Source organism: Manacus candei, unplaced genomic scaffold (genome assembly GCF_025592945.1).
Source record: "Manacus candei isolate 608988 ecotype Guabito, Panama unplaced genomic scaffold, ASM2559294v1 h1tg000035l, whole genome shotgun sequence".
Taxonomy (NCBI): Eukaryota; Metazoa; Chordata; class Aves; order Passeriformes; family Pipridae; genus Manacus; species Manacus candei.
In genome coordinates this window covers 2,244,065-2,254,423 of record NW_026138083.1, presented here as the reverse complement: position 1 = coordinate 2,254,423, position 10,359 = coordinate 2,244,065, and positions in this window count along the sequence as shown.

Here is a 10,359-nt window from a genome sequence, read left to right as displayed (position 1 = left end):
TGCCATTGAGACTTTTAGAGTTTTGAGTGAGAAAAACATTCTGAGCTTAATCCTGCAAAGTCCCGAGAACTTTGTCTTAGTGTGTCACTAATCCTCTGTGCACGACTGCACAAAATTGGTGCCCAAGGAAGGCTGAGGTTAGAGCAGGCTGCCTGATAACTTATCAAACTCGGTGAAAGTATGATTAGGAGTGTTAATTGGGTTAAATGAGTTGTGTAAGTGTTTGTATGTACATACGCAAACTTGGAGGTACTAAACCTAAAGAGGCTTTGAAAGACTCCAGGCAGCACATTTCCTTAGGAAACAGTCACTCCACAATGGAGCACTAAAACAGTTAATGGTGACCCATCCTTTTCACTTCCCAAACAGTACACAAAGCAATTTTTGTGTTTATTTGGTTTCATTTTCTTCTTTTTTTCTACCATCTGTCAAACCATGTCAGGACAGCTCCAACACCCCGTCCCCTCTCAAATTGCCGACTCTCAGATTGTCTGACATCTTCCCCCAGTTTTACACACCAAGGTTGTGTTCTGAATACAAACTCCTGCCAGCTATTGAGATCACAAGTATGAAATCTGAAACTGCTGGTTCTATGATGATAAAGGGACATGCTCTTTAAAAGAACCCAGTTTTGCTGCAAGCAATGAACATGCACTGAGGAAGGAGACCTGGATTTGAAGTAGAGTTGGAAATGCTGCAGGGATTCCATTACATCCTTCTAACACTCTCCTCCTTTGGTCAGATAAAAGCTTTTTTTTGTTGTGTATGTGTTTACTGTGAGAATGTTAGATTGGAAAACTTCTATTAACCCTCTTCTTCTTGGCTCCCTTTCTTTCCCTGCCTTTCCCCATCACCCGCTCCCCAGCATTTATGGAATGCAGCAGTTCTGTTTGGGATCTGAAGAACTCTATTGTTTAGCCACAAACCCATCTTCTGCAGCTTTTTCTCTTCCCTGTCAAATACACTATTCTTTTAAAAATGCAAAGTAGGTTCGTGGTATTTGATTACTTACTGAAACAAGATACAGAAATTTTTTATTAGGAAATCAACTTTCATGTGTGGAGAGACTGGAGCACAGTCAAATTAACAACCTGGATTTTAACTACGTTATGGTCTCACCATTCTGCTTATGTTTCTGACAAAATAGCCATGATCACCGAAAAAACCCCAAACACCAAAAACAAACCCACAATCACTGTTTATTGCTTAGAAATAGCTGCTTTTGCTTCAGATACTGGAGAAAGCAGAGGAGTGAAATGAGCTCATGGCAAGCTGTGAGGGCTTCAGGACCTTACACTGCAAACAAAACTCACCTGGAGCTTTTGAGGAGTGCAAGATCAAGACTGCAGTGAACAATTTCTTGCCAGCAATTGCCTTGACCGTTGGGTCACCATTGGAAAAATAATATGATAATCTTTGCATTAACTTCAGTGGCTTTCTTTGTGCCAATTGCTCCTATTGTGGCTGGGCTGAGCTGAGCGGTGCGACTGCACTGCTGAAGAGAAGACTTGCTTGAGAACTCAAGCAAGGTGAATAGGACTTGGGGAATCTGACAAAAATGTTTTATCTGAGCTGTTCTCTTAATTAAATTAGTCCCATTCCAATAGCCAGCTGAATAGTGATGTCAAGGAGGAGACAGCCACCTTGTGAAACCTCTCCTGTAAAACTTACTGTATTTTTAGATTCTTGGATTCTTTCAGTGCCATCTGGAGCTCACACATCACATTCTTCACCGTACCATTACCTTCCAAAAGTAGATGAAAAATCAGAAATTATTCTATCTAGGTCAGAAAGGGAATATGCTGAGAAAACTCCTTTGTGAAGGGGGAAATCAAGCCATTGCACAACATTAGGGACTCACTGATTTAGATATTCTTTTAGTATCAGTGATTTTAGTAGCAGCATGTCAGGATCATATAGCAACCAATGCTGATGTTATTGCTGCCTTAAAAAAATTCTGGCCTCAGCCTTAATCATTTTAAGACACATTTTTGTATCCTCACTTCTCTGATGGCCAGATCCTTTCCTTTGCCTGTTGGGAAACTCTTCAACAATTGGTACCTTTTGCTCTGTGATTAGGACCCACTGGAATTGCCCCTGAGACCCTTGGGATGTGTGGGAAGGTTTCCTAGGTCTGAGCATGGAGATCATGTTTGTTTTTTTTTCCCCTTAGCTTTCTTCCTAAGTACACCAGTAATTCAGAGGGAATTAGAATAAAATTTCGGTGGAATTTTCTTGAAGCAGAGGGGAGAGTTGTGCTGGCTCAGGGCTTGCCAGCTCTGGAGAGCGGTGCAGGGTGGCTGTTCCATAGAGTGTGAGTGCCCTCTGCTGCACAGCCCGGAGAGCTTTTGCTTCAGTCCTCTCAACACAGAGAAAAACCTAGGAAAAAAAAAAGATGTTTCCCCTTCTAAAGCACATCTGGTTGCACCAGAACTTTTTAAGGAACGGGCCACATTCCAAGCTCAGAGTAGATGGTGCCGTCACTCAGTGGAATCTACTGCATTGACATCTACTGTAAATATCAGAATATTTTCAAGAACATTTACAGGGGTGAGTGATTTCCAGAGCTGTAGTAATAAGCTGAGTGAATAATTCCAGTATCTATATGTGAATAACATGAAATGCTTTGAACTACTTAAAAGTAAATTTTAATATATTCCCTTAGTGCTCAGGTCATTTGTGGTCATAGTTCCTCACTCATTTATTTAAAACAACAAAAAAAAATAATTCAATTTTTCAGGTGCAGTTTCCATAATATCTAGCAAATCAATTTTAAGCAAAGTATTTTATGAATACTATTAAGTATTCATATTATTTTGTGCTTCTCCACATAACTTATACTGACAGCAGCCTTTATGGAATACTAATATTCTCTCACACACATTGCATATCTAAAGCCACTAATTACAAATCACATTTTACACAGGCTTTGAAAAGGAAGCCCCAACACTTTGTAGAATATTCTTTTAAATAGCCTGGTACAATATTAAATAATCATTAGACAAAGATTATTATAAAATCAGGCTGCCAAATTACTGACTTTGTGTTTTCTGCAGCCCTAATCTTTTATTTCTTCCTCAAGCAAAACTCCCACTGATTTGAAAAACACAAGATTTAGGTCTATCACAGCAAAGTGGAACATCCCTGAGATGTAGCTGGGTATAATATTTCAGTATTATCCAAAAATTGGGTGCAGATCCTATTTTGGGAATCTACAACTAGGAGACTTTTCCAAGTGGTCTGAGGATACCAATAGGATGCAAAGTCCCTGCAAAGTTACACTTGTGAATGGCAGTTGGAAACAACTTAGAAGTGAATTCCAGGTTTACAATAATGAGCATTTTGGAATCTGCTGTTAAGGACAATTCTCTGCCTCTGGGGCTGCAGCTTCCCTGGGATCCATGGAAAAGTGCAGCCTGTGTTACTCAGGTGTTGGGGTGTCTCATGGTGGCCTCTTATGAGTCACTAAAACACCTCCTTGTTTTGTCCCAGTTCAGCATTACTCTGGATAGAGCCTTAAGCAGTTTAAAGCCTCACCATGAAATTAATGCCGTGGGAAATCAATACAATTGGAATTTTACCCCCCACAAGCTCCAAGTGCCCATGCTGTAGAACCCACTGGAAGGAGCATCCCAGGAGCAGCAAGGGTGGCACAATATATCTGTGCCTCCTGACACCTCAGTTCAGATCCGTTTGTTTCCTTGGCTCAGCCCAGTATTTCCTCGTGCTCCCCACAATGCTGTAAATCAGAGCTAATTTAGCAGTCCCTGCACAAGAAATGTGCGTTTGCACAGCTCTGCAAATCAGGGCTGAGGGGCCCTGACAGAGCCGTGTGTGGCAAAGTCACCCGCAGATATATCTTCCCTGTGCCGCCTTCTGCTCCCTGCTGTTGTTCTGGTGCTTCCACAAGGATCGAAACTCACCTCAAATCTTGAAGATAAATCAAAATCATAACCTTAAGTGGATATGCAATTCCACAGAGAGCAAGCTCGACAAAGACAGTGAGGCTGATACAGTTGTGAGGTGGCTGACGATTCCTTTAATGTTCCTGCCTCTGCAATCCAACTTTGCACAAATTCAGCCCTGGGACAGGCAGGAGCTCGGGATCTACATCAGATCCTGGGCTAATGAAGCTGCTGGAAGCAGGAAACACTGTGATCTTGGGTGCTGGAATTTCCATGCACCGGTAGGTAACACAGGCATGGCAGAGGAGGTTTTAGCTTTCAATTCCATACCTGGTTACTTCCTAATGCAAGTGAATTCCGTCTGTTTGGATAGCAGATCCTTAGAACACACCTCTTAATCTCACCTCTTACACAGTCAGAATTTTAAGAGCAAAACTTAAAACTGAAATTGTTTCTTGAGTGTTGGGATTTAGCCCTTTTGTCTGAAATAGATGTCTGGATCCAGGCACTATTTAATAAGCTTGGCCTTCGTATGAACACTGTTTGTCTTTTGTGTTTAAAAACCCCTCTCCAGGCGGCCAGGGGTGATCAGGGCTCCCAAGAGCTGCCGTGATACAGTGCCACGAGTCATGGAGTGAACTGGCTCCCGTTGAAACCCCTTCCCCTCCAGTTCTATCCCCCCTCTCACCCCAGTTTTGGCTGTGAAGGCCTGGGAGTGGCTCTCACGAGACTTCCAGGCCATGTGAAATATCAGAGGTAGTTTCTAAAAGTGCATCTCGTTCAGTATCACAAAGTTCTATAAACATTTCATGTAGGATCTATCACATAATGTGTCTGACGTTAATTTACAAGCTGTTACCAAACTGCTGCTCTGGAACTGGAGAGAGCAATGCGAAGAAACCAGCTTAAGCTCAGCCTCAAAATGGGAAATAGTTGTTACCAACTTTGTTGCCTTTTCGATGCCTTACTCATAAAACTAAGGAGGTGTCAGACAACTGCTGGTGTTTTCCTTAATGCCAGGGTTTTAAGTGTTTCTCTTTAGAAAAATGGGGTTTAAACAGTTAGAACATATGGTCTTGTAACTTTAGAAAATTGTAGCTTTATTAACTTAGTGCAAGTTGTTACAAGAGGAATTGAGGAAACTCAAGAGTTCTGTGCAGATACTGGAATGAAATCCATAGTTCTGCAGGAACAGCCATGCTGATCTGAAGTCAGCATGGCACAGGGCAAGTGTTTGATGGAATGCTGTCAAAAAGTGGTGTCAAGCCAGAAATGAAGTACAAATTCTGGTTCCTGTGCTCTGTCCCTTTCCTGCCCCCCCCACAAACCCCAGAGCTGCAGCTTTCCCGAGTCCCTCTGCATTGCTCCGTTCTGCATCTCCTCCTGCCCCAGCCCCGTGCAAAGGACAACTTCAGAAAACTTGTTCCCCAGGCTCTTCAGCAGCCATTTCCACCAATTAGTTCCAGGTTATGTCCAAGTGGGATGGGCCCATCCCAACCCTATCACTATGTGGGATACCTTTTCCTGGATGGAGTATTTTCTAGTCTTCTTCTTGACTCTTTTCTAGCACAGGGAGATTGTTTGGCGTGTTCTTCTCCATCTTGAGGTTCCTCCTGGAGTTCTCAGCCTGCTGAGCATCTCTTGTGCTTTTCTGGGGATAGCAGGGATATTTCTAATAGCTCTGATAGAGAGGATACCTGTGGAAAAGGAGAAGCAATCCTGGCCACTGAGGAGCCCAAGAAGTCAATAAGGTTTATTTGGTCCAGTAGCCAGATAGAATATTTTGGGCTGTTTTAAGCCCCCCCAACTCTAGGCTAACAATGCAAATTTGTCAGGATAATTGTATATTAATTTCATATACAGGTGTCTTTATGGAGAGGAAATATCAGAAATTAAACCTTACAAGTATCCAGAAGCAATTATAAAATGAGGAGATTATAGTGGTAATACTGTAAATGGAAATTCACTGAAATGTCAAAGTACTTGCCATAAAATGTAGCAATAATATGATACTAAACACAATACAGAGAGCTTTCAAATATTAATACCTTTATTATTTTCTCTATTAATACTGATAAAGTTCAAACAATCATCACCAAGCTGATCAGGGGAATAATAATATCATTACCATCATCTGCTGGAGGGACCTATAATGGTGCTGTCATTCTGTCCTGCTGGAAGATCACTTAGGAACCGAGTTGGAGTCTGACATAAATCCCTGGAGGTAAATGACAGGACATTACAAGGCTCAGAGGATAATTGTAAACTCGCATTCTAATGACTCAGGCTTGTAAAGACACCAATCCTAACAAAACTGGGAACAAATAGTAAATTAATTTTTCAGCTTGCTTGGCACTGTCTGCTCAGGGAAAGAGTTCTCTGTATTCCAAGGCTTAGTGAGCTGCACTGGCTGTGTTATTATTTCCTTTACATTGATTTGTACACAGTGTCAGCTCTTGTGGCTGTTTATTTAATGACCCCATCACCAGGCAGCTCCTGGAGTTTCAGCACGGTGGAGATGCCTCTTCCTTCTTGTGGGAGCAGAGCTGGGCAGGGAAAAGTGGACATGAGTCCTTCTGTTCCTTGAGGCCACACCAAGAACATGATGTGGCCTTCCTTGGTATTGATAGAAACTATCTGTGTGTCTGGGGGGGGGATTTCCTTACTCTGGGTATCTCCTTTTACATTTACATCAGATGGTCATGAAAAAAATGTGAAAATAGGGTACAACTAGTTTGAGTTTTTCCCTCTTCAAAATAGGTTTCAGAATTTAGCATTAAGGTACACTGGTTTGTTTTCTGCTTCATATGAGCTGCCAAAGTCAGTCACATCAATGACTGGTTGTTAAAAATAACTATATCAAAATAAGATATTTACATTAATATATATATGAGTGTATATATATATATTTAAACCACTATATTCCTTATGGGCATAGATACCTTTATATATATTATATGTCTATAACATAAAGGAACATATTTTGGGTAGCAGGTTTAACATCAAGGGCATTACTAACTGCTGAGAGTGGGTTGCAACAGGGCCTCAGGCAAAGCTGTGGGCCACGTTTATTGGAAGGGATGGATAACATTGCATGGCATGGTGGAGGAATCTCTTGCTTGGCAGGTACTTGACAGGTATGTTTTAAAAGTTATTTTTGTGTTAGAAACAACAACAACAACAACAAAAAGAAATTGCAGGAGAGCAGCCTGTGCATTTAATTATAATACTGAATATTAATTAATAAAAAACATCAAAAATAAGTTGCTGGCTGCTGTATAATTAGGTATCTACACCCATCAGATCAAAGTATGTAAATGAACTACATTCTAATAAGCCCCACTGTTTAGCTCAAGAATGATAATGAATCTAATTTGCCTGCCTTAACTTAGCCAAAGCCACTAACTATGTGATTTTCTTCTCTTTGTACCTTTTTTTGAGTTGGTACCAAACTGAGCTAATCAATAATGGGGGAGAGTCTCCTGAGTGATTCCCACTAATGCTAATGGGAGTTAATTGCTTATATTTAGAGGAGACTGTGCAGTCCTGGCACCCCAGTGAATATAAATTACACAGATTGCACAATGGGCTAAATCATCCCCACCCACAGGAGGAGGGAAGTTCCTTTGGGAAAACCGCTTTATTCCTTCTGTGGCATCTTGTCCTGCTGCTCACGGGGGGGTTTGTTGGCCAGGTGAGAGAGGTCTCACAGGGAATGTCCCCGAGCTCCTCAGTGGTCCTGGGACCTGTGGGATGTGTCCTTGATGTCCATGGCCCCCTTGGGGGTTGGCAGTGCTGGATAACCACAGAAAGGGAACAGCATCTTGTCCCTGCTCCCACCTTTCCTGTCCTTGACTTTCACTTGCCTTTTATCTTCCTCTTCACTTCCTTGCACCAGCCCCAGGGCACAGATGGAAGCCCTGCCATGGACTGTTGGCTCCGGAAAGTCCCCGGAGTCACTGGCACTGGGCACAGCTGCTGTGGGCTTTCATCTGCCCTTTGTTGTGTTGGCATCTGCTCCCAGTGGTTTGGCATTGAAGGGCTTGGGAAGTGCAGCTGGAAGAATGGGATCAGCTCAGGGTATTTCCAGCTCCTGAGGCTTCACGAGGTGGGGTCAGGAAGCCACAGGGTGCTGTGCTCTTCCTTCATCCTCTGGGCTGGGGAAAGGGCCTGGAGAAAGTCTGGGGGGTTAACCTGGAACCTTGGGGGTGTCCCATGATGGAATCGGCCTCTGCTGGGAGACATCCCAGGAGCAGCCGACTCTATTCCCCTCCTTGCTGGCACGGGCCTGGTGCTAATGAGGGGAAACCAAGTTTTTAATGTGATCAGGAGTTTGTCAGAGCCTGTTTGGAAGGGCTGTGCAGTGAGGCTGGATTGCTAATTCTCCTTATTAGCATCATGTAGAACCCAAGTTCTGCCACTTCGCTTCTCAGTCTCTGAACATCCTATTTAAATTAAATCGGCCAGACATGCCTTTATTCATTTTTAAACGAGAAACAAGGCAAAACAAACAAAGGCTATCACAGTTTAGCTGAGTCTGTGAAAAGTGCTGTATTATCTGAGCTAAAAAAAAACCCCATAGACTTATTTGAAGATGAAATTTTGCATATTGTTAGTCTGTAATTTAGGCACTTCAGGGTTTAAAAAATTATATGGCTGAGTTATTTACAGCAGAAGAGAGGGAGTTGTGTGGAAAGATTAGCTTCTTGTCATCATGTTTTTAAATCTGTAATGGGCATAATGGATCCGGCTGTACAATGGTAATTTGCAAAGCCCCATTGATTTCAATGAAAGTGCAATGAGGGCCCTTAAAGGTGTCGGGAGGGCTGGTGCTTCCAACTGGAGGGAGATTAAAAAGGCCAATATTAGCAAAAGGAACAAATAGAAATGAATGGGATTAGACAGAAGGTTTATTACACAGAACTCCAGGCACAGGTTAGGTGGTCACTGCAGCAAAATCTCCCTGTGTTTAAGCAGAACACAGAAGTTTTCGTGCTTCCATTGCAGGTGTTTGAGTCATAAATTTCATTGAAATTTCATTTCTTCTGCACTTCAAACTGATATTTACTGCTTTGGAGGTCATTCATTGCTCTTATTTTTTATCAAGTGAGAAGGAAAGGATGAGCTCCCCTGCAGCTTTGCCAAACCTGTGCTTGAGCACAACTTGTCTGTCTCCCTGTAGCTCCTATTTTTGGAAAGCCTTGGCTGAAGTGACCCAGCTGTTTCCAGACGTGATGCTAGGAAGGAAGAAAAGGCAAACTCTTTGGATATACCTCGGGAAGCTCCCCACAGAGGGGGTTTGTGTGCTGGGGACGCTGCCAGGGAGATCTCGATTTCTCTGCCTTGAGAACCAGCCCTGGCTAAAGGAAGCTTTTGAAGCTCTATGTGGGTCAGGAGTAGATGAAGTTAAAAGTGTTTTCAAGGACTCTCTCGGTTACTGGGCATAGAGGAGTGGTGGGATAGCAGTACATGCAGTGAATTAGTGTCCTGTCTGGTTGCTCCCTCAATTCCTGACACATCCCAGCTCAGCTGTTCCCCCTCTGGCACGATGAACTGAGGCTGCTTTTGAGCTCCAGTGCTTGTGTTTACTGGCAAAATGTTGCTGACATGACCCTCCTTCCCTGATCCCATCAGTGTGAGAGCTTGTCCTGGCCTTCCCCCGCCTTCCTAATGGGTGTGTTTGGCTTCTGCTCTGAGCAGCTTTGCAGGGCAGTCTGGACTTGGCTCATCCTTGTGCTCAACACAAGCTGAAACAAGAGACCCACCAGCTCCTTTTTCTTGTAGTGAAGTCACTTCACAAAGTCCTCTCCTTGCTACTTCCTAAATCCTTCCCCAGAGGAGTGTCCTGTTCCTGGGAAGGGAGGGGTGATGTTTTCCTGTGACATCTCTGTGGCAGTATCTCAAGACCATTCCAAACAGAAATGGTGTTTCCTTTTACTCTTGTGTGAGGATCTCCCCCAAATATTACCAATGGCAGCTTTCAGCAATCAGTGGTTAAGCATCATCAAGGCATAAGCCAGTGAAAAACTAACAACTGATTCCCAAAAAATGAGTATCCAGCATCTTACTACTTCTCTTAAAAATTATCATCTGGGGTTCAATGGCATTCTGTGCTTATATGAGGATTATAAGTACATGAAGACAGTTTCTGCTTTGTTAAGGCCTGGTCTACAGAAGGCACTTCATGCTAACTTTATGTCACACAGGAGAAGAGTTATTCTCCTTCAGTTCCTCTCTTAAACTCTGTTGGGACAGGATGTTATGCAAAAACGTAACACCAGCTGGTGTGCAGGGACCCTAAGGAGACAAATTCTTACTGTAAATAATGAATTGTCTAGCTTTGTGTTGTGGTGTTAAACTAAGTGAACTGTCCTGAAGTTCTAGAAATAATTTCTTTCATATCAGCTTGTCCTTTCTGTTACTGTTCTCAGTAGTGACAGAGGTACAGGAAGTT